Source organism: Oryctolagus cuniculus, chromosome 14 (assembly GCF_964237555.1).
Source record: "Oryctolagus cuniculus chromosome 14, mOryCun1.1, whole genome shotgun sequence".
Lineage (NCBI taxonomy): Eukaryota > Metazoa > Chordata > Mammalia > Lagomorpha > Leporidae > Oryctolagus > Oryctolagus cuniculus.
The window spans coordinates 29447142-29473259 of record NC_091445.1 but is presented as its reverse complement, the minus strand read 5'-3'; the positions used below and the strand labels follow the sequence as shown (position 1 = coordinate 29473259).

At 39.5% G+C, this 26118-nt stretch overlaps 1 pseudogene; it reads right to left on the bottom strand.

The window, feature by feature from the left end:
- Nucleotides 1-372: 372 nt before the first annotated feature.
- LOC127492806 (adenylate kinase 2, mitochondrial pseudogene) lies at nt 373-25827 on the bottom strand (annotated as a pseudogene).
- Between the last annotated feature and the right edge of the window lie 291 nt (nt 25828-26118).

The following is a 26118-nucleotide window of genomic DNA, read 5'->3' as shown; positions in this document are numbered from 1 at the left end:
GTATTCTAGGCCTGGCAACCCACAAGCTTCTGAGACAAAACCTGAGCTCCTAGGGCATGGGCTTTAAAAAACATTGTCACCAGACCAAGTCCATGAAATCCCGAATCTTTGAAATAAGATTGCCTCTCCCTATTTGTACCTAATCCCTCTAATTGCAGTGTCTTTTAAAATGAATGTTTGCCTTTACTTACACTTTTAAAGTTCCCACCTGTGTGTAAAATAAGCTGCCTCACTATAAGAACACTGCTGCTCTTCCAAATCCTCTAGCTCTTCCCCAACCCTCCCTCTCCAACCTTCACCTCTGCCCAGCACCTAAGAGCAGGGAGCCCACAGTGGGGTGATGAGCAGTGGAACTGTGTCGCCTGGCCTCTGTTACTGTGATGCGGCTTTGGAGAAGGCTGCCAGGACGCACACAGATATGACATCAGGGGTTTGCGACACACTATGGCAGAGTAGGTCCTGTTTCCTGTGTTACTCAAGCAGGGTGGTCTAAGTATGGCAGGCATCTGGTGGATTTTCAGGGCCTTCTCATTATCATCTGATCACAGATCAGGGTGCCCCAGGGAGGTGATCTTTCATGGGTTCCCATGGGAGTTGAATTCCTCCTGGTAGGAATGACCACTTGTAGGGTGAATCAGCCTCTCTGTGATTCTCGGGGTCAGCAGGGAGTCTGGGATACTGAATTCAGTTACAGATTCAAAGTTCTGTCCCTCTTTTCCATGAGGTCATTGAGCCCCTTGAGGGAAGCCATCTAGAAGAAAACTATTCTTCCTGAAGGGGTCTCCAGCCCCGCCTCAAGCGGCTCCATGGCCAGTTCATCGCACATCAGTTTCCCAGCACCGGTAGCTGCCTTCGGCTTTTTCTCAGCTCCGAGCCAGGATCTACCATGGCCCTCCACATGTCCACAGTGGCCAAATGGCAAACCCAGCAATTTTAAGCCCATCTAGGTGCCTGGGTACCTTTGCCAATCCCAGCTTTGCTGCTGGGACACCAGGAGCCATGCCTGCCAAAGTCTCTCACTGCCACATAGCACACTCTTCACAGGTCCAGTGCTTGAGGCCAGCATGCTATGCTTGCCCTTTATATTTTTTCTTTTTAAAAACATTTATTTATTTATTTGAGAGGTAGAGAGAGAGACTCTGTCCATCTTCTGGTTTACTACTCGAATGGCTTTAATGACTTACTCTGGACAAGGCCAAAGCCGGGAGTGAAGTACTTCATCTGGGTCTTCTATGTGGGTGGCAGAGGCCCAAGCACTTGGATCTCTTTCACTGGTTCCCCAGGGACATTAGCAGAGAGAGCTAGATTGGAAATGGAGCAACCAGGACTCCGGGTGGCACTTGAACCCTCTGTGCCACGGCACCGTCCCTGTGCCATTTTCAATAAAAGAGCTTGGTGTCCAAGGGGGGTGCTGTTTCCAAACCCTACAGATACCTAGGGATGATGCTATTTGCCTAGAGAAATATTTATAATATTATAATAATGGTAATTTTTGGTGGTCGAGTTGGGGTGATTTTTAAATTTTGTTTATATGCAATAGGATTATTTGAGTTCCTGTGAGTATGACAACAGACTAATTTTTCTTTTACAGTTGTGAGGAAATATGACAATATAAATATAAGGATTAGTTCCAGATGGTGTTATTATGGGTGATGATTATTTTTTCTTTGTATTCCTCTAAATTTTGTTGCTTTCCAATAATAAAATTATTTTTAAAGTTGAAATCAAAATGTTGGGAAAAAACATGTTGAATATATAAAAGTGAGATCTCTATACAAGATGCAGTAATCACTTGAATTCTTAAATGCACGTTAATGGAGCCATCACTTTGGTTTAATTTTTCATCCAAGGCAATCCCAATTTTTCATGTAATCTGTATGAGTTTTGTTTGCTGCCTCTTTATAAAATACAGAAATTGCTTCAATCAACAATGTTTTTGGGAAGTGAAGAGCCAAGTATGTGCAGCTCAGGCACCAATAAAAAATACTCACTTGTGTAGAAGGCAAAGTCACCATTAGCAGATGGTATTTCTTTGACAGAATATGCTATTCAGATAAAGACAATCCTTGCTAAGTGTGTCTTTCCTTGAGTACTTTGAGGACTTTCTAATGTAGAGGGCCAAAAAGGAGGATTTCTGATGGTCTCCACAGAGAACCTGACCGTTTTGAAAGGCACAATCATTACAAAACTTCTAGTAGCAATAAAAAACATTCCAATTAAAAAGGTTATGAAAATTTTACAAAATTTGCACGACAATAAATATACAATTTGAAAGTGATGATGCTATTTGAAGTATTTAAAATTTAATAATAGAGAGTAGAGGGAGGGATTGTTTTCAGAAACATTGATGGCTAAATGGTGGATTAAAACTATAATATGTCTTGTTTTTAAAGTATGTTTTCTGAAGTGCATCAGATATATGTGAGTAATATGTGCATGTGCATTTATTTAAGCATATTGCAAATGAGTGTGTCTCAGATAAATGGAAGGTTTTTGTCTGGGAATAGCTTCAGAATCAAAGTAACTCAATTCATAAAGTGGAAAACATTTGAAACACGACAGGGAAATAACTATATTGCAATGGGGGTAATTTAGCTAACATTCTTGTCTTTAAAAAGCTTTTCATCTGTTTCTTTAGCCGGTAAGGAAATGGTGCCCATCTGAGCCTACTAGATCGAGAACATTATTGGTGAATGCATTTGGAATTATTGATTATGCTGAGGCATAGTGAGAGTTGTTAAGAGGAGACTGAATCAGAGGAATTGAGCTGAATTCTCTCCCTTGGTGGTTCTGCCCTTTGCTCCTCTCCCCATCCTCCTCCCTCTCTTGGCAGAACCTTCCAGATAGCAAGCACACACCCAACGCGAGAATGTTGCTGTAAGAAGCTTTTATAATAATGTGCAATAATGAGTCAAGGAAAGCCTAACAGAAGATGTATTTATCAATCCAGGAATAGGCCCTTGCTCTGATGTGTGACAAAGGACTGGCACAAGAGCTTGGTGCCAAATCACAGAAGGTTGTTGAGTGCCTGTTAGAGTTTGGCTTAATTCTTTGGGTATCAGTGGGGTAAAAATAACAGAATTCTCTCGACTCCATTTCTACATGTTTGCTTCCATTTTAATGTTGTTTTCATCCCTAGCCACAAGATCATGCAATTAAATTTAGTCTTTAATTCTCTTTTCTCTTTATTTCTCCCCCTTCTGCATTTTTTCCTTATTCCAAACTCAGTTCACATCAGCAAGGCTATACATTGCTGGACATGGTTCAGGAGTGCCTGATCTAGCAAATTCTTTCAATTCTCTTTATTGATATCTATTCACTTGATAAACCTTTCCAATCCTGACAGCACACAGAAAATGCAAACCCATGATTCCGTGCAGGAACTTTCTGCCTCGGCGATCAGATAATGTGAGACAGCCAGCTCATGCACCTGCGGAAGCATTCAGGACGTTTTAAGAGTGAGAAAACATTCCCAGGATTGCTGGGGAAATGCAAGGCTACTTCATTTACAAAAGAGTGTAAGTGGAACGATTTGTGGGGCTGAAATGAGGCCAGGCAATACACCATGCTTTAAACACGTCACCCATTATATAAACTGTAAACATGATTTCTAACACTACGGAGTGTAGATGCCATGAAAGGTTTCTCAAGTAGTCATTGCAAGATTAAGTGAATCCCAACTTGGGAATCTTACGATCTTACTAAGTCTGTGGGGAGTTTGTCAGGTACTTTTAAAGGAACAAGTGTTTCATCATGCACCTGAATTTACCTGTTGGCTAATTCAGGCTCAACAAATATTTTTGATGTTTGATGTTGGTGTGTGTGTGTGAAACTCTGCCAAAGCGATTGCATCAGATTCCACATTGGCTGGAAGGTAGTGTCTGGGCTGAATCAAATCTTGTCAGGTTCAGATTAGCGTTGACCCTATCTTTATGGGTCACATTTTCCAATCCTCACACCACTTTAGAAGCTTCAGTGTGCATGAAATTATAAAACATGGAACATGAGAAAATATCTCCCAGGTTGTTTTTGTGGCAAGGGAGCCCAGAGAAATAAAGTGATTTTCAGCTCTTTGAGTTTTATGACTTTCTGAAGAAAGAAAATTTGGTTAGGGTCAGTTTTCAAGTTTAACAGTTCATCAGCCCATAATTGCACTCATTATTACTGGAGCTAGCTTTATATTGGAGTTTGATTAATAACGATATGCACTTCGGTAACGCTTTCCACTAAGTGGCACTAATTACACTGTAACTGCTGTTCAACAACCAAGCAAGTGTAACTACAATGTCATTTTTATGGAGCCAGATTTGCTTATTAGGGTACTTTGATAATGCTAAATGTGGGAGGGAAGTAACTCAAAGTGTGGGGATGGAGTTGCTATTGCTCCACATCCTACAGACCTACAACCATGGCCTTCCGAGGTTCCCACTGATAAGAGACTTTTGATGTGAACTCAATAAGTCTTTGATGTGTAATTAACATGCATTATTTTTTTAACTACTTTGAGTACTAAGAAGCCCAGTTGTTAATATAAAAGCATAGGATTTAGTTAGAAGACCAGCCTCAAATCTTTTTTTTTTCCTCTTGGAAATTAGCATTTATGTATAATCATGCCAGTTCCTACATTTCTGATCTGAGGATTAAATGAGATAGTGTACGTGTAAAGAAGTCTAACTTAATGCCTAGTCTACTCTGAGGTTCTTTGCATCTTTCCTGAGGGTGTGGTGTCTTCACTCATTTCCTTCACGCAGTGGTCAGGAATGGACTCTTCCAATTTGAGTAAGTTTTCTCATGAATGAAGATAAAGTACACACAAATGCTTAAAAATGTGTACATATGGATGGAATAAAAGTGCTTCACTCTAATAGGAAATATGGAAATCAATTCCCACTGTTATGAAGAAGCTGAAAGAAACAGAGGGAGAAGAGAGAACATCTAGGTTTGATCCACAGAGTAGGATATTATAGAGAAGGAGGGTCTTCCATATCAAGAAGGACTGATCTCAAGGAGGAAGAGATACTATGAAGAATGAAGCAAGTTGGAGTGGGAACCTGGCCCAAGATAGTGAACATCTGTTTCTGCACTCCTCCTGGTTCCCCTGTTTATCACTGGAACCTGGATAGAGTTAATTAGTGCAAGACTCGGAGTGAGAGACAGCATTTTTAAATAGAGGAATCACAGGGAATGGGCAGTGTTCCATGTCTATGACAGTATGTAGTGTGTTTAGCAGTGAGTAGGGATAGGACAACTGAAGTAGAATTCTTGCAAGGAAGATTTGGTGGTGAGAACGTCTAATGATCAGAGTAGGACCACAATGTCTTTATATTGGAGTGTCTCCCCCCTATTTCCTTCATTTGAATGCCTGTACTTAAAAAATCACCTGCTAAAAAAATCGCTTTATACAAATTAGCTCAAGCATGTATTGGAGGGGCTTGGTCTGATAGATGGTTACACAGGAAACATGGAGAGGAATTATTTAGATTTAATTATGGCTCTGGGGTTCTGTGTTGTGCAGTATTAAATGAGAAGCAAACAAAAGAAGAGAAAAAAAAAAGAAAGTGAATCTTACATGATTTTTAAACTATGTGTCTTTCATCCCAGTATCTAATGATGTAAATTATTACAATGCCATGTAATAAGTTGGCAACAGGCTTCAGAGTACATGAAGTTGAAAGAGAGATTTTAGGAGCCAATGCCAAAGGTTAAGGAAATTTGGCTATAGTGAAAACCATAAAGGCTAGTAAGTTTATCGACAAGATGAGCTCTTTCTGAAATCCCGACTGATGGTGGTGAACACCAGCAATTGAACACTTGGCTCTGATTTTCGTGGCTGCAATAAACCCTCAACTTTTGTTTAAACTTATTGTATGGGTTTTCATTTTTCCCTTAAGAGAACAATTCTGTCTTCTATTTCTGTAAAATAATATAACTTCAAGGAAATGATAGGTTTCTATTACACCAGTACACAACGCGAAAGAGTAACACTGGCAAAGCACGGAGCTGCACACAAACAGGAGGAAACACCCTGGAAACAGAGGCCTCAATGCCATCTGAAGTCAAGGGAAGGAGCAGCTCAGGTGTCTGCGATCTCGGGTGGGTTATTTCATTTGCAATATGTTTGTATCTATCTATAAATATATGGAGATATGATATTAGACAGAATTGTGACAATTCAAAAACAATGAGCTTGAACTAAAGACACTGATAAATATCTCCTTTTCACCTTTTGACGTTTTTCTCAAATAATTGACCAAAAGTAATCATAAATAAAACTTTAACATAACAAACTTTGTCAAGTGTTAACTAATAAGAAGTAGATTTACAGAAAGCTATGAGTATTTAAAATGCTTCATTCATCATGGGGTTTTGGCCTATGGTTAAGATGCTCATGTCTCACATTGGAGTACCTGGTTTTGAGTTGTGGCTCTGAGACCTGTTTCCAGCAGCCTGTTAATACAGCTCCTGGAAGGCAGCAGGTGATGGCTCAAGTGGTTAGGTCCCTGCCACCCACCTGGAACACTGATTTGAGTTCCTGGATCCTTGCTTTAGCCCCTGATCAGCACTTGGCCATTGCAGGCAGTTGGGGGAGTGAATCAGTGGATGGGAGTTCTGCTTTCTGTTCCTGTGTCTTTATCTCTCTTCCTAAATTTTTAACTGTCTTTCTAACTTTTGAATACATTTTTTTAAAAGCAAAATACTTCATTTATCACAAAAATTAATTAAAATTACTGGGAAACTGATGCTCAAAGAATTTCTGTTGGGGCCAGTGCTGTGGCACAGCAGGTTAATGCCTTGTCCTGAAGCTCAGGCATCCCATATGGGCACCAGTTCTAGTCCCTGCTGCTCCTCTTCCAATCCAGCTCTCTGCTATGGCCTGGGAAAGCAGTGGAAGATGGCCCAAGTCCTTGGGCACTTGCACCCACGTGGGAGACCCAGAGGAAGCTCCTGGCTCCTGGCTTTGGATCATTGCAGCTCTGGCCATTGTGGCCATCCGGGAAGTGAACCAGCGGCTGGAAGACCTCTCTCTCTATCTCTACCTCTCTGTAACTCTGTCTTTCAAATAAACAAAATAAATCTTAAAAAAAAAGAATTTCTGTTGGGAATGGACTGGCAACAAAGCTAATTTGGAGATAGTGACCGTAACAGAACATCATAGAAAGCTTCTTGACTGAGAATACAGTATGGACTGATGACGTTTTGATGGCTTTCTCCACCAATACAATCATAACAGAAATTCTCTAAAATTTGAAAGGAAAAATGAAAACTTAATTATAGTCAGCAAAGAACTATGAAGAATATATATATATATGAAATATATATATGAAATATATATATATTATATATATCTTTGAGTAGAGTCATTTAACATTGAAAATAGATTGGGAAAGATTGCTTTCTTGATAAACGAAGTCAGATTTTGTTAAACACAGTTTCAGACTTTGGTGTGTCTGACTGCTGTGTGACACAACAGAATATTACTGTCAGCACTTTTAAGCAGAAGCTTTAAACAGTTGTTCATTGCACTCTAAGTCTGGAAAGTAGAAGGAATATGCCAGCATGGCACATCAGCTCACATCCACAGAAACCACAGATACAAGGTAACTGGCCAATTGCCTCTGCCGAGTTATAGGAATGAATAAGGAATGAATATGTAACAAGGTCAGTTATACACCTCGGCCACCATGATCTTCTGGTGACTGAACCAAGGAGCATGTAGAAAGGATGTTTTTATGAACTTGAGAATGGCTGTACTTCATAACTTCTCCGGAGATCTAAGTACCTAATTTTTAATTAACTTTGAAACTATGTACATTTTCAGGTTAAATTATCTCTTGCAAATAATATTGCTTATAATCTGATATATTAAGTTATTTACTTTATATTCTTCTATACTAAATAACTAGTAATCCCTAATCTTTTTTATGGTATATGCAGTTTCTTTTTTTTTTTTTTAAGTTTAAATTACTTTTTACCAGATTCAATGTAATCTGTAGACACAATTCTAAGAACATAATGGTATTCCCCTCTTCCCTCTCTCTCTCCCACCTTCTTTCTTTTCCTCATTCCATTTATTTAGTCTTTGAGATAACATATTTTAAAATTACATTACAGTGAAAAGACTTGATACTTCACCCAATAAGAAGTTTAACAAGTAAAAAGCAAAAAGTAGGAATATAGGCAATGGCTGTAAACAATATTTGAATGGAAAAATGACCATTTCACCTATATACAGTAAATTTTAAAGTAATCACAATTAAAATCATAGTAGTACAAGATTCTTAATCATTGGTTTGACAGTTATAAAACAAAGTTTTACAAAGCTATTTTTGCAGCAATATCAATACATTTTTTCTTTTTTGTCTCTTATTTTGCTTGCTTTTTAAATTTTAGCTCCCACATATAAGGGAGAGCATGTTATATTTGTCTTTCTGGTCTTGTTTATTTCATTCAACATGATGTCCTCCAGTTGCATCTATTTTGTTGCAAATAGTAGAATTTCATTCTTTCTCACAACTGCATAATATTCCATTGTATAAATGTACCACAGTTTCTGTATCCATTCATCTACTGTTTGATAATTATCATAGTAGATAACTTTTACTTTTTTGGTTAAATTTATTCCTGAATATTTGGTTTCTTGTGTGACTATTGTGAATGGGATTTTTTTTTAATTTCACTTTCTTTTTTTTGTTTTTATTTTTTGACAGGCAGAGTGGACAGTGAGAGAGAGAGAGAGACAGAGAGAAAGGTCTTCCTTTGCCGTTGGTTCACCCTCCAATGGCCACTGCGGCCAGCGCGCTGTGGACTGCATACCGCGCTGATCTGAAGCCAGGAGCCAGGTGCTTCTCCTGGTCTCCCATGTGGGTGCAGGGCCCAAGGACTTGTGCCATCCTCCACTGCACTCCCTGGCCACAGCAGAGAGTTGGCCTGGAAGAGGGGCAACTGGGACAGAATCCGGTGCCCCGACGGGGACTAGAACCCGGTGTGCCGGCGCTGCAGGCAGAGGATTAGCCTATTTAGCCGTGGCGTCAGCCCATTTCACTTTCTGTGAGTTCATCATTAGCACACAAAAAAGCTTCTTTTTTGGGTATATTTATTTTGTAACTTAGTTGTAAGTTGTTTATCAATTCTAACAGCTTTTTGGTGTAGTGTTTAGGTTTTTCCATGTACAACATCATGCCATCTGCAAACATGGATAATTTGACTTCCTCTTTTCCACGTTTAATGCCCTTTATTTCTTTCTCCTCCCTAATTACTCTTGCTAAAATTTCCAGTACTGATTTTCCAGTACCGAATAATAATGGTAAAAGTGGACATTCTTGCTTTTTCCAGATCTGATGGGAAATGCTTTCAGTTTTCCTCATTCAGTATGATATTGGCTGTTGGTAGGGGCATACAGTCTTTGTAATTTTGAGGAATGTTCCTTCTATACCTAATTTGTGGAGGATTTTTATCATGATGGTGTATTGAATCTTATAAAATGCTTTTCTGGTGGCAAGATGATCATATGGTGTTTGTTTCTCTTGTTATTGATGTAATTTATGACATTTATTGACTTGCCAATATTGAACCACCCTCGCATTTCTGGGATAAATCCACTTGATCATGATGTATGATCTTTCTGATGTCATTTTGTATTCAGTTTGCTAGTATTTTGCTGGTGATCTTTGCATCTATGTTCATTAAGGATATAGATCTGTGGTTTTCTTTTTGTGTCATGTGTTTGTTTGAGTTTATTACCAAAGTAATGCTGACTTCATAAAAAGAGTTCTATGCTCTTCGATATTGTAGAAGTTTGAAGAATATTGGAGTTACTTCCTCTTTGAGTGTTTTCTAGAATAAAGTAGTAAGGCATCAGGTACCAAACTTTTCCTTGATGGAAAAGTCTTCCTTGATTACTACTGCAATTTCATTTTTTGTTATAGGTCTGTTAAGATTGTCTATATCTTCTTGACTTAATCTTCGCAGGCTATATGAATGCAGGAATTTACCCATTTCTTTGAGGTTTTCCAGTTTATCAGCATATAGGTCTTCAAAGTAGTTTCTTATGGTCCTTTGCATTTCAGTGGTGTTGTTTGTAGTGTCTTCTTTTTCATATCTAATTTTATATTTGAGTTTTTTTCTCTGTTTTTAATTTGTTTGTCTGGCTAGAGGCTTATCTATTTTGTTTATTTTCTCAAAAACAGCCTTTTGTTTTGTTGACCTTTTGTATTTTTATTTTCAATTTCATTTATTTCTGCTCTGACCCTTATTATTCTCACCTACTGCCAATTTTGGGTTTGATTTGTTCTTATTTTTCAAAATCTTCAAGATGCATCAATAAATATTTAATTTGAGACTTTTTTTTTTAATGTAAACACTTAATGCTATGAACTCCTCTCTTAATACTGCCTTTGCTGTATTGCACAGGTTTTGATAGGTTGTGTTTTCATTTTCATTTATTTCATGAAAGTTTCTTATTTTCTTTTTAATTTCTTTAGTGACCGATGATCATTCAGTAGCATGTTTTTCAATTTCCAAGGATTCATGAGTGTTTTATTGTTCTTGTTGATTTCTTGTTTTATTCCTTTATGGTCTGAGAAGATACATGGTATGATTTCAATCTTTTTAAATTTGCTGAGACTTGATTTGTAGACTAATATGTGGTCTATTCTAAAAGATGTTCCACGTGCTGAGAAGAATGTGTATTCCATTGCTGAAATGTCCTGTACATTTCTATTAGGTCCATTTGCTTGATAGTATGTTTCAACTCTGATGTATTATTATGGATTTTATTGTCTGAGTGATTGGTATATTGTCTAATAGTATTTTCTGTATATATCTGGGTAGTTGTGTTAGGTACATAAATGTTTACGATTGTTTTGTCTTCTTGCTGAATTGAAACTTTTAAATGTCCATTCTCCCAAAAGCAATTTATAGATTCAATGCAATACCAATCAAGATACCAAAGACCTTCTTCTCAGATCTGGAAAAAATGGTGCTGAAATTCATATGGAGACACAGGAGACCTCGAATAGCTAAAGCAATCTTGTACAACAAAAACGAAGCTGGAGACATCACAATACCAGATTTCAAAACATACTACAGGGCAGTTGTAATCAAAACAGCATGGTACTGGTACAGAAACAGATGGATAGACCTATGGAACAGAATTGAAACACCAGAAATCAATCCAAACATCTACAGCCAACTCATATTTGGTCAAGGATCCAAAACCAATCCCTGGAGTAAGGACAGTCTATTTAATAAATGGTGCTGGGAAAATTGGATTTCCACGTGCAGAATCATGAAGCAAGACCCCTACCTTTCACCTTACACAAAAATTCACTCAACATGGATTAAAGACTTAAATCTACGACCTGACACCATCAAATTATTAGAGAGCATTGGCAAAACCCTGCAAGATATAGGTACCAGCAATGACTTCTTGGAAAACACCCCAGAAGCACAGGCAGTCAAAGCCAAAATCAACTATTGGGATTGCATCAAATTGAGAAGTTTCTGTACTGCAAAGGAAACAGTCAGGAGAGTGAAGAGACAACCAACAGAATGGGAAAAAATATTTGCAAACTATGCGGCAGATAAAGGGTTAATAACCAGAATCTACAAAGAGATCAAGAAACTCCACAAAAACAAAACAAACAACCCACTTGAGAGATGGGCCAAGGACCTCAATAGACATTTTTCAAAAGAGGAAATCCAAATGGCCAACAGACACATGAAAAAATGTTCAAGATCACTAGCAATCAGGGAAATGCAAATCAAAACCACAATGAGGTTTCACCTCACCCTGGTGAGAATGGCTCACATGCAGAAATCTACCAAAAACAGATGCTGGCGAGGATGTGGGGAAAAAGGGACACTAATCCACTGCTGGTGGGAATGCAAATTGGTTAAGCCACTATGGAAGTCAGTCTGGAGATTCCTCAGAAACCTGAATATAACCCTACCATTCAACCCAGCCATCGCACTCCTTGGAATTTACCCAAAGAAAATTAAATTGGCAAACAAACAAGCTGTCTGCACCCTAATGTTTATTGCAGTTCAATTCACAATAGCTAAGACCTGGAACCAACCCAAATGCCCATCAACAGTAGACTGGATAAAGAAATTATGGGACATGTACTCTATAGAATACTATACAGCAGTCAAAAACAACGAAACCCAGTCATTTGCAGCAAGATGGAGGAATTTGGAAAACATCATGCTGAGTGAATTGAGCCAGTCCCAAAGGGACAAATATCTATTCTCCCTGATCGGCGACTACTAACTGAGCACCAAAGGGGAAACTTGTTGAAATGAAATGGACACTATGAGAAACAGTGACTTGATCAGCTCTTGTCCTGACGGTTGATGTACAATGTAATACTTTATCCATTTTAGTATTTTTTTGTTCTAGTACCATTGGTTGAACTCTGTAATTAACACACAATTATTCTTAGGTGTTTAAATTTTAACTGAAAAGTGATCCCTGTTAGGAATTTGGAAAACATTATGCTGAGTGTAATAAGCCAATCCCAAAGGGACAAATACCACTTGTTCTCCTTGATAGGTGACAACTAACTGAGCACCAAAAAGGAAACCTGTTAAAGTGAAATGAACACTATGAGAAACAGTGACTTGATCAGCCCTCACCCTGACTGTTGATGAGCAGCTTGATATGTTATCCCTCTTAGTATTTTTTTTTTGTTTGTTCTACTTAATACTTTTGGTTGAATACTGTAATCAATACACAATTATTCTTAAGTGCCGAAACTTAACTGAAAAGTGATCACTGTTAAATATAAGAGTGGGAATAAGAGAGGGAAGAGATGTGCAATTCGGGACATGCTCAAGCTGACTTACCTCAAACGGTAGAGTTAGAAACATACCAGGGGATTCCAATTCAATCCCATCGAAGTGGCATGTACCAATGCCATCTCACTAGTCCCAGTGATCAATTTCTGTTCACAATTGATCATAATGATAGGACTAAGAACCAAAGGGATCACATAAACAAGAATAGTGTCTGCAAATACTAGCTGATAGAATAAAAAAGGGAGAGAACGATCCAACATGGGAAGTGAGATACACAGCAGACCCATAGAATGGCAGATGTCCTAAACAGCACTCTGGCCTCAGAATCAGCCCTTAAGGCATGCGGATCCGGCTGAAAAGCCCATGAGACTATTTCAGGCATGGAAAGCCAAGACACTCTGGGGAAAATAAAAAATCTAAATGAAAGATCTCCGCAGGTGAGATCCCAGTGGAAAGAATGGGTCATCAAAGAAGGAGGTACCTTTCTCTGAAGGGAGAACTTCCACTTTGACCATGGCCTTGTCTAAATATGATCAGAGTTGGTGAACTCAGGGGGCTTCCATAGCCTTGGCAGCTCATGACAAGAGCCTAGGGTGATTACTGAGGCCATAAACAAGAGTGTCAATTTGTTAAGTCAGCAACAGGAGTCACTGTGCACTTACTCCTCATGTAGGATCTTTGTCCTTAGTGTGCTGTACATTGAGATTTAATGCTATTACTAGTACTCAAACAGTATTTTTCACTTTACATTTCTGTGTGGGAGCAAACTGTTGAAATCTTTACTTAATGTATGCTGAATTGATCTTCTGTATATAAAGAGAATCAAAAATGAATCTTGATGTGAATGGAAGGGGAGAGGGAGTGGGAAAGGGGAGGGTTGCGGGTGGGAGGGATGTTATGGGGGGGAAGCCATTGTAACCCATAAGCTGTACTTTGGAAATTTATATTCATTAAATAAAAGTTTAAAAAAAAAGACCTGAGGAATTTCAACTATTATTTCATTTAGCATGTTGTCAATGACTTTTTCCTTTTCTTTTCTTTCAGGAAAACCTATAACATGAATATTTGGTTGCTTAATGGTATTCCATATTTTGTATAGAATTTTTAAATTCTTTTTTTTTTTTTTTTTTTTTTTTTTTTTTAACTTTTATTTAATGAATATACGTTTCCAAAGTACGAATAATGGATTACTATGGCTTCCCCCCCATACCGTCCCTCCCACCCACAACCCTCCCCTTTCCCACTCCCTCTCCCCTTCCATTCACATCAAGATTCATTTTCGATTATCTTAATATACAGAAGATCAGCTTAGTATACCTTAAGTAAGGATTTCAACAGTTTGCTCCCACACAGAAACATAAAGTGAAAAATAATAGATGATTTTTTTTAATGATGATGAAATCAGATCAGACCTATTGTCATGTTTAATCCCAGTGAGAGTCAAGTTGGGAGTTGATAGTTTCTATTCTTTTCTTTCTTTTTTTTTTTTTTTTTTTTACAGAGGATCAGTTTAGTATGCATTAAGTAAAGATTTCAACAGTTTGCACCCCCATAGAAACACAAAGTGAAATATATTATTTGAGTACTCGTTATAGCATTAAATCTCAATGCACAGCACATTAATGACAGAGATCCTACATGAGGAGTAAGTGCACAGTGACTCCTGTTGTTGACTTTACCAATTGACACTCCTGTCTATGGCATCAGTAATCTCCCTATGCTCCAGTCATGAGTTTCCAAGGCTATGGAAGCCCCTTGAGTTCTCCGACTCTTATCTTGTTTAGACAAGGTCATAGTCAAAGTGGAGGTTCTCTCCTCCCTTCAGAGAAAGGTACCTCCTTCTTTGAAGACCTGTTCTTTTCACTGAGATCTCACTCACAGAGATCTTTTGCCAGAGTGTCTTGGCTTTCCATGCCTGAAATACTCTCATGGGCTTTTCAGCCAGATCTGAATGCCTTTAGGGCTGATTCTGAGGCCAGAGTGCTATTTAGGGCATCTGCCATTCTATGAGTCTGCTGAGTATCTCACTTCCCATGTTGGATCACTCTCCCCTTTATTTATTCTATCGGTTAGTGTTAGCAGGTACTAGACTTGCTTATGTAGAATTTTTAAATTCTTTGTAATTGCTTTCTCTGTTTGCGCTATTTCAAAATTCTTGTCCTTGAGATCAGAAAATCTTTCTTCCACTTGGTCTATTCTGCTGTTATAGCTCAATCATATTTTTTTATTTCACTGACTGAAGACCTTTTCTCCAAAATTTCCAGTTGATTCTTCTTAGTGAGTTCTAGCTCCTCACTAACTTGTTGGTTTCCTCATTTCTTTAATCTACCTGTATTCCCTTGAATTTTGTTGAATTTTCTTAAAATCCTTATTTTGAATTTTGTGTCATGTCAGTTCATGATTTTCTTCAATTCAGGTTCTAATTCTGAAGGAGTATTGTGTTCTTTTGCAGGTGTCATGTTCCCTTACTTCTTCATGTCTCCTCTGTCTCTATGATGATGTCTGCCCATCTAGTATATTCATCCCTTCTTTATGGGGTATGACTCCAACAAATTCAGTTTGCCTTGGCACATTTTAAAAGTTTTTAAAATATTTATTTATTTATTTATTTTTATTTTTTGACAGGCAGAGTTAGAGAGAGAGACAGAGAGAAAGGTCTTCCCTTTCCGTTGGTTCATCCCCCAAATGGCCACTATGGCTGGCGTGCTGCGCCAATCTGACGCCAGGAGCCAGGTTCTTCCTCCTAGTCTCCCATGAGGGTGCAGGGACCAAGCACTTGGGCCATCCTCGACTGCCTTCCTGGGCCACAGCAGAGAGCTGGACTGGAAGAGGAGCTATTGGGACAGAATTCGGCACTCCAACCGGGACTAGAACCCGGGGTGTCTTTGCTGTAGGTGAAGGATTAGCCAAGTGAGCCGCGGTGCAGGCCTGAAATATATTTTTTAAATTATTTTATTTCAAATCAGAGTTACAGTGAAAGAGGGGACAGAGAGAAAGAAAAAAGGTCTTTCATCTGCTTGTTCACTCCCCAAATGGTGGCAACAATGAGGACTAGGAACCAGGAGTTTCATCCAGGTCTCCCACATGGGAGTAGATGCCCAAGCACTTTGGCCATTTTCTGCTGCTTTCCCAGGTATATATTAACTACTCTCCCAGGCACATTAGCAGGGAGCTGGATTGGAAGTGGAGCAGGTGGGTGCAGGGTGCAGAACATACAGTCATGGAAATGAGCAGCTTTTACTAGGAGAACACAGACAATAAAGCTAGGTAATGAAGAATTCATCTACACTAAAGCATCAACCCCAAATTATGATTCAACATTCCAACAAGGACTCTGGAATCTGGTATCAGCAATCCACCAGTCTGGCTACTTAAATCGAGGGCATGACCATATCTCTGGTAGGGTATATTTTGCTTCAAAAATCCAATGTGATCCACCAAGCACTGCATCTTTTTTCTTAGCAGTTTCAGGGGCAAAGTGGAACAAGTTGTGCTATACTTCAGGGGCTGTGCCCTCAACATCCCAGCACACGTTGCATCCTGAAGTCTTTCATGTGGCAGATCTCGGGAATTTTGGTGGGTTTATCTCCATCGTACCACCACAGAAGGATTGTGTTAGGGTACCCAGGCTACTTTCCTTGCTTTCTTGCCAGATCTGATTCGTTTGGTGTCATCAACCTAGTAGACTTGCAGACATCATGTAAAATGTCAAGATGATCTTGTTCCTGTGATCATATTTGTATAAAAATGGGGAGAGAGAAAATATCTTTGCAACAGTACATTGCCCGTGAACTACTATGTCTGCCATGCAAATATAATTTGCTTTCTTCTTTCCTCTTGTTTGGGATTAAGAAGAAAGCATTTGCCACAAGATCAACAGGTAAACAAAGTGGAAGAGAGTGGTAGAGGATCTGCTCTCATGAGGACATATTTGGTATGGTTCCTATGATTGAGGCTACAACCTGGGAAAGTTCTCCCCAGTTTACCTGCACTTGGTTCATTCCACATTTTTTTCTAAGATCTGGTACAGTGAATTGAATGGAAAAATTAAAGATTCAATCCCTGAGTGCAGTAAGAGTTTGAAGCGCTCATACCCGAAACCCTATCTATTCTTTCTGCAGTACCATATAGCTTTCAGTGTATTGTTTGGGCCAAGGTAAGTGAGTGCAGTGGATGGTTTCAGAAATTGCCACTTATTCTCGTCTCCATAACCCACCTTTTCCTACCATTAAGGGTGATGTGTGAGAGTTTTTCCACCTACAAAATTAATTTTATTGGACTATATTCTCAAGGTTGTAGGTAAACAACAATCAGGTAGAGCCACTGTAACTCACAGTTGGACTCACTATAAATAAGAATGCAATCATTCTAAACAGATTTGGGGCTGGACTGCATTTATGACCTGATCCCAGTAGATCTTCCATTTAATAAGATTAACTTGATGGCATTTTAAGTTCTCAAATATCAGTTCGATCTCAGATCATGTATTTCATTGTCCTCAAAATTCTGCCTTTTTTTTTTAACCAACCCTGTGACTGTAGCTACTGGACAAATTACCAGGGATTGGTATGTGGTGAGGAGTAGTGTTGAAATATTTAGTTTATTTACAGATGTGCTGACCTTGGGTAGGGTGACTGGATTGAGAGCCAGTAATGTGTGCCCTCAGCAAGAAGCATCTGCAGTGAATTTGTAAGAGGAGAAAAAGATGCAGAAAAAATATGATGGCTGATTTTATGTGTCAATTTCACTGGGCAGGGGGCTCAGACATTTGTGAAACACAGTTTTGGGTGAGGGTGTTTCTGGAGGAAGTTAATGTTTGAGTCAATAGTCCACGAAGAGATTGCCTCCCTTGGAGTGTGTGCACCTTACTCAATCTGTTGAGGGTCCCATAGAAGAAAAAGGCTGACCTTCCCATGAGTAAGAGGGCATTTCCTTCTGACGACAGCCTTCAAACGGACATTGACTTATTCCTTGCCTTTGAATTTAGAATCAAAGTGTCAGCTCCTGTGGCTCAAGCCTGCAGGCCTTTGGACTGGAACCACATTGTTGCTTTCCTAGGTTTCCAGTCTCTAACTGCCAGTCTTGTGCTTGTCAGTTGAATGTCGCACAGTAAGTCACACAGCCATGTCCTGTTGGTCCTGTTGCACTGGAGAACCCCTACCCATCAATACACGGCTGCTAAGGTGGAAAGTTTGGGAGCGAAAAAGTAGAGAAATTCTCTTGTAATTGTGTTCATGTCTTCAGTGCAGTAAGAAGTGTGGGTATCAGCTGTAAGGGTGATGTGTTACTGCAATACATGCAGGTTTGTTGCTCAAACCCGACAGAGTGGTTGGGGTGACCTGGAGACAGAGTTACTACACTTGGGCTGCACATGGTTATCTTCAGACTGCAGGGAAGGCCATTGACCATGCTAAATCAGCTCTCACATGGATTTGATAGTTTAGAACATAATTTGTTATCTCATTTAATCATTCCAACAATACTATAACGCCAGCTCAATAGCTATCTCCATTTTCTCTCAAGTGAGAAAAATAATTGTCAGAGAACTTCAGATAAACTCAACAGTCCTGGTGGCCTGCTTGAGTTCAGGCTTTCTACTGGTTCTTGGCCTTACTCTAACCCACATGAAGTGTCACACACTGGGACCTGGGCACTGGACCAAGTTCTGACTATGAGCTCCATGCTCTGGCTATCACACCAGTTCCTTCTGTGTTGGAAAAGTGCATGACCCTCTTCTCAGTTCCTCAAGCCAAACATTGCATATGGCCCTCCTTCATGCCTCTCTAGTCCATCAGCAAGCTTGGCTGACTCCATTTCTCTCTCTTGCTCTCTTCCCCTCACTTTATCTCTCTCTCTCTATGTCACACACACACACACACACACACACACACACACACACACAAGTTTGTGGAAACTAGAATTACAAGAAAATTGTTTTGGTGCAAAAACATTGAAATTACACATGTGAAGTTTCTGCTATAAACTCATGGAAAATGTACATTAAGAATACAACTATACATGGCTTTCAAATTTTATTGTAACAATATAATCTTATTTTTTAAAGATTTTATGTATTTATTTATTTGAAAGTCAGAGTTACACGGAGAGAAGGAGAGGCAGAGAGAGAGAGAGAAAGAGAGAGAAAGAGAGAGAGAGAGAGAGAGAGAGATGTCTTCCATCTGCTGGTTCACTTCCCAATTGACCACAATGGCAGGACCAGCGCCGATCTAAAGCCAGGAGCCAGGATCTTCTTCCAGGTCTCCCATGTGGGTGCAAAGGGCCCAAGGACTTGGGCCATCTTCTACTGCTTTCCCAGGCCATAGGAGAGAGCTGGATTGGAAGTGGAGCAGTCGAGACTTGAATTGGCATCCATATGGGATGCCAGCATTGCAGGTGGTGGCTTTACCTGCTATGCCACAGCACAGCCCCAATTATCTTTTTTTTTTTTTAAATTTATTTGACAGGTAGAGTTATAGACAGTGAGAGAGACAGAGAGAAAGGCCTTCCTTCCATTGGTTCACCCCCCCAAATGGCCGATCTGAAGCCAGGAGCCAGGTGCTTCCTCCCTGTCTCCCATGTGGGTGCAGGGGCCCAAGCACTTGGGCCATCCTCCACTGCCTTCCTGGGCCACAGCAGAGAGCTGGACTGGAAGAGGAGCAGCTGGGACTAGAACTGGCACCCATATGGGATGCTGGCACTGCAGGTGGAGGATTAACCAAATGAGCCATGGCACCGGCCACATCTTATTTTTAATTCCACTTTACCCAAAACTTTTGTAAGTACCCTGGTGTTGTTAATTTATGTTCCAATCAAAATGTTCCTTTAAAAATATAAATTATTTCATGCCATTCCTTTGCATAAAATTCTCAGTGCTTTCCTATCTCATGTAAAATGCATTCTGAATACCTTACCTTGAATTTCATGTTTTGTAGCTCAGGCCCTCTCCTACTCCCTCTATTCTCCTCCCATGACTCTAGTTCACCTCCCTTCAACCACACTGGCTTTTTAAAATCTGTCCTTGAACTGTACCGGCATACTCTTACATTGGTGTCTCTATCTGCTTCCTCCTTGCTCTTTCATGATTTATTTGATTTTATGTTTTATTTAGTTATTTATTTGAAAGACAGAGTGACAGGGAGAAAGGGGGATACAGAATGTGGTGGGGGAGAGAGAGACAGAGAGACAGAGAGAGAGATATTTTCCATCTACTGGTTCCACCCCAAGTCCCCAATCTCCAGAGATGGACTGGGGCAGTCTGGAGCCAGAAATTCCATGCAGGTCTCCCACATGGTGGGTAGGAACCCAAGTACTTGAGCCATAATATACTGCCTCTCAGGTACATTAGCAGGAAGTTGGGGTGCTAAGATAGGGCTCCTTCTAATCATGCAAATATCAACTTATATGTCTCTTCATTAATGCAAGTTTTCCTGACCACTAAATATAAAATAGCAGGGCTGGCGCTGTGGTCTAGCTGGTAAAGCCACCGCCTGCAGCACTGGCATCCCATAGGGGCATCTGTTCGAATCCCGGCTACTCCACTTCTGGTCCAGCTCTCTGCTATGGCCTGGGAAAGCAGTAGAAGATGGCTCAAGTCCTTGAGCCCTTTGTACCCATGTGGGAGAGCTGAAAGAAACTCCTGGCTTCGGATCTGTGCAGCTCCTGCTATTGTGGCCACTTGGGGAATGAACCAGCGGATGGAATACCTTTCTCTCTTTTCTACCTCTGCCTCTCTCTAACTCTGCCTTTCAAATAAGTAAATAAATAAATCTTTAAAAACATATATAAAATAGCCATGTGGGTACCTGCTATCATTTTTTATTGAATCAAAATGCTAATTAAGGTTTGACTGGAGAAGAATGTGCTCAGAGGTGTGACAAATAAAAGCCAGGGCAGAACTGTTCAGTGGGGCAGAGATTTAAAGAAGCCAACAGCAGGTAATTTTTTAAATGCCTGTTGTCTCCAGAGACCTTTGGACAACAACTGGGTTAAAAAGGAAGACACTCAGTAAATAAATGTGAGCTTCAGAGAGAAAGGAGGGGATATTATGTGTTAAGTCTCTGAGTATTGCTAGCAGACTAAACATTCAACATGCATTACAGTGCTCAGAGACAGCCTAGAGATTAAAAATGACTTGTAATTTTGTACTTATTTAATAACTTTATTACTGGAGAACCTTTGCTATCTAGATACTACATTGGCCAGAAAGACAAATTGTCATAAAAAGGATATGAATATGACTCATAAGCACTTTTCAAGCTGATTTTAAGTTTTTCTTACACCTCATTTGAACTATTTTATATTGCTCGACTAGTATTAGCCACGAGGTCTAATTCCATTACAATGCAGTGTAACTGTAACAGTAGTCAATTATTTATGAGTCTGTGGAAACATCTGGAAGGTTGACCTCTTTTGGATATTAAAAGGACTTGGAGCATTTGCTGTACTTTTCTGTTAGTGCCACTTCAGTTCCTACATGCTCTGCCAATGTTTTATGTAACTGGACCGACTCACTTGTGACTCAAAATGTCAGTCGACTGTGAAGGGATTGAGTTTTCTAAGCACTGCCTCTCATGTATATCTTTTTATTGATACAGTGCTCTGATCCCTAATGCTTACACCCAGTGGAAAGTATGTCACCATAGCTTTACATTGACTATATGAAAATCAAAAAGAAGACATTAATTGAGTTTCCTAGGTGAATCTTATATACATTTTCTGTAGTATTTCTAAACCTTTCTTTTTTGGTATGCATCAACCAGATGTAAACACATTATATACAATTAAGTCATTTTTGCATCTAAGAAATCAAGTTACCTTACCCACGGGTAGACTTTATTTCACTAATTAACCAAAAATGCTTCTTTTTCATTCAAGATATATTTCTGATGTAATTGCATAGAAAGTAGAGATGGAGAAAGCGTATGCCCAGGGACTGGTGTCTATGCACACAGACACATGTCGATATCCACACATCTGCACAGGTGAATATGCAGCTCCATCTCTGATGAAACCGGCCCTGTGTAACTAAGTGGATGTATCCCATTTAGGTGGATAATCCCAAGCTGCACACAATCAATTTATTTGTATTTGACTTTGTTGCTTTTCTGCCAAGAGACTTCCATCCTAATTCATTTTGCTTAGGCTTATTTTCATTCATGGAATATTTATTGTGTATTTTCCATGTATCAGACATGATATTAGATGCTGGAGATAAAAATGATGAATAAGAGATAGTCTCTCCCTCTAATGGGTTTAGGTCTTTCCACGTGCTCTGAACACAGAGCAGCACAGCACAGGAGAAATGTTTAAATAAAACTTAAATGAGAGATAAAAACTCAAATCAAGTTAAATAATTTAAGTGAAATAAAAACCTGAGAGAGGAAAGTAACTCTTCTAAAATGGAAAATAAACAAACAAAATGCCAGTTTAGTACATAAACTAATTATTTTCCTCTTGTTTGTTTTTTAAATCAGGGTGGCTCAACATCAGCATTAGAGTAACTGAGATGAAAACAACAGAGCAAGCAGTATGAGTCAATGGAAGGGGCCATGCAGGGAACTCATTTGGAAAATGAATGTTTCCAATTTTAATAAAAATATGTGCTTGGGAAGACATCAATTCCTTAAATATGGGCTGGTAAACTCTAAGTGTGAGAGAGTACAGAGCATATGTAACCCTAGACAGAGCAAGAGGATAAAGTAGGGAACTTAAAAACCTTATTGGGGGGGCGATGCTGTGGTGTAGTGGGTAAAGCCGCTGCCTGGCATCCCATGTGGATGCCAGTTCAAGTCCTTGCTGCTCCACTTCCAATCCAGCTCTCTGCTATGCCTTGGGAAAGCAGTAGAAGATGGCCCAAATCTTTGGGCTCCTTCACCCATGTAGGAGACCTGGAAGAAGCTCCTGGCTCCTGGCTTTAGATTGGCTCAGCTCTGGCCATTGCAGCCATTTGGAGAATGAACCAGTGGACAGAAGATCTCTCTTTCTTCCTCTATCTCTCTGTAATTTTGCCTTTCAAAAAAATAAATCTTTTAAAAAGTAGTTTGATCTTTTAGGTACTTTTTAAAAAGATTTATTTTATCTGAATGCAGAAGGAGAGAGAGAGGGGGAGAGAGAGAGAGAGAGAGAGATATTTTCATCTGCTGGTTTACTTCCCAATGGCTGCAACAGACAGGGCTGAGTTAGGTCTGTGACACCAGCCTGGAACTTCATCTGGGTCTCCCATGTGGGTGGAAGGAGCTCAAGGACTTGGGGCATCTTCCTCTGCCTTCCTCACGACATGATCAGGAAGCTGGATAGGAAGCAGAGCAGCTAGGACTCAAACCAGTGCTCTGATTTGGGGAGCCAGTGTTGCAGATGGTGGCTTAACCCCCTGTGCCTCAATGCCAGCCTCCAAATGAGTAATATTAAAAAACCATAAGTAAAAATAAACCTCTTGCTCATGTGAACCGTGTTCCTCATAGACAATGTAAGGCAGGAAGAAGCAGTCCAACAAACTGGAAAACAGTCAGAGAAGCAGCAAGATGGGAGATAGGGGCCGGCGTCCTTGTTGGAATCCTGCTCTCCACTACCCTAATGCTTTCTCCTTTTCATACTGTGTTGTGTCTCGTAGACTTGGATCTTGCCACATTTTTCATCTTCTATTTTTAATTAAATGAATTTTCGCAGTTCCATACGAAGGCCCAGACTGCATTGTCTTTCATGAAAGAAGGTGGATCCTCACATACTTAGACCCAGGGCTTAAGTAAGGGATGGGGCACCGAAATCCAAGCTCATCTTTAATAGTGTCTTCCTTTTTCTGTAAGTCCTAGTTACAGGAATATGACGATAGTCTCAGCTTGTCTTTATGTTCTTTGGTTCTCTCATTAAGTCCTACATACCTGACAGGCATTTTCTGCCTAAGACAAAGAAAAAATGGTAAAATGATGAATATTCCAAAACATTTTAGGGTATAGAGGAAGGAAACTAATGACATTTTGCGATCATTCTTTAAGTAATGTAGGAGGCAGTGTTAACAACAAGGAGCAAAGATTGGGATAGAAATGGGCAATAAAGTTTGGAATTGCTCCTGTGAAAATATAGCAGGGAATCAACTAGAGATGAATAAGAAAATTGCCTCAGGCCCACCAGCTGATGGATAGCAGGCCTTATTACAGTGATTTGCAGGGTTTTCTTTTCTCCTCAAGTCATGACCAAGTGTCCTTTGGCAGAGGTCCATGGCTGATGATGGGAAAATTTACATCTTTATTTTCAGTAACCTTGAGCTGAAATTTACATTTCCTTCAATTGTGAATATGGGCCACAAACCACATTAGTATTAGATATTTTCATATCATATTTGAGTTACAGAATCTCAAAATATCAGCTATGATACTCCCAGCATATTGATTTCTATGTAATATGTTAATACAGATGTACATATAGTACAATACTATAATTACAAAAATTTTGGATAATTTTACTTCTATACAGTTGGTTTCAGTTGTATTCTACAAATTGATTTTTTAATGTGAAGTATTTTTAGAAGTATTCTATGGTATCCATTATTTTCATCAAAGTATCAAAGGAGTTTATGGCACAAAAAACGTTGACAATACCTATTCTTTGGTATCTCAATATTTGTCACATATTATATCGAACTTAAGATTGTGAGGAACAGGATACAGTGGGATGAAATATTGGCATTAAAATGGGTATAAATTATAAGTAGTGCCTTAAGTTTATCAATTAATCTGAGATGCTGCATTTTTATGTCAATTTTTTGGTAATATGATTTAAGTGAAACTTTTCTTTGCAAATGTCCAGGCCTTTTTGTTCCAGTCAATTAAATGCGTCTCATTAATCCTCCCCAACCCTCGGTCAGAATGCACACATGACATAGAGTTCATATTTTCCCAGTGTACATCCAAGAGCATGATCGAAGGCTAATGAAGTTTTCTCTATGGTACTTCAATTGCTGGGTATAAACGGCTGCCATTGAAAGTTCTGTAGCTGCTTGCATTAGGGCTTGTTTTGCAGGTTAATATTGATGGCATTCCTTTGATTTTTTTTACTGATTGATTAAAAAGTGGCTAAATGAGGTGACTGAAGAAAACTAGCATCCAAGCAAGGATTGCAAGACTGGTTTGTATTCTTTTGGCTTCTTTTCTTGCATTAGCCATGCCAATAGCCCACCTTCATACTTTATCTCTGAAACAAATAAATTTTAAGTTTGTAAATTTACTTTTATTTAAAAAAAACTATTTATTTGAAAGGCAGGATGACAGAGAGAGAAGGAGGGGTGAGGGAGAGAGAGCTTCCATTTACTGCTTCACTCTCCAAATGTCCACAACAGCAGGGGCCAGGCAGAGCCATAGTGAAGAATCAGGATTCCATCCAGGTATCCCCCACGGGTGGCAGGAACCCAGGTATTTGGACAGACATTGTCTGCCTTCCATGTGCGTTAGCAGGAAGTTGGATCCGAAGAGTGGACCAGCAGGGACTCTAACCAGGCACTCTGCTAAGGGATGTGGTGTGGAATGTCCCATGTGGTAGCTTAGTCCAGTGCAACATAATGCCTGTGCCAAAGTTTATTTTTATTGTTAACTGACACATAAAAGTTGTGCAGATTTACGAGGTTATGAGGTACCATATAATGTTTTGATGTATGCATACACTGTCTAATGTTCAAATCAGGAATAACATAACTTTCTCCTCAAACATTTCTCACTTCTTTATGATGAAGACTTTCAAAATCCTTTCTTCTACCTTATTTTTGGTTGTTGTTTTTAGAAAAACATACAGTATATTATTATTATCTATAGTCATTGTTCCATGCACAAGAATACCCAGAGTTCTTACTCCTGTTTAACCACTGCATGGTACCCATTAGTCAACTTTTTACTTTTGTCGAAACATGCCATCTCTACCCTTACTTGCTGCGATTCCTCTGGGACTGGACCTCGTCTCAGCTTCAGGGTGAACAATCAGCACAGGGCAACCTAAGTGTTCTGTTATCTTTTCCAAAACGATTGTCACAGGCAAAGACAGCATTGATTTAGGCAACTGTTACTCTGTTTTAAGTGATTTTCACTGGAATGATTGGGACAGAGTTGGGATTGCTGAGAGACTGGACGGAGTCTGAAGCTACTGGCAGCCTTCTTCCCAGAACCAGGGACAGTCTGGTTGTCTGCTTAGAGCCTTGGATCCCACTGTGTGAGTACACCTGCGTATGTGTATCAAGTGACTCTGAGGTTCACTTCCTTGTAACAAAGTGAGTCTGGACAAACAGACACTTGCTAAACTCTAAATTCTAATTCGTCTGGAAAGTTATTATTAACTGCA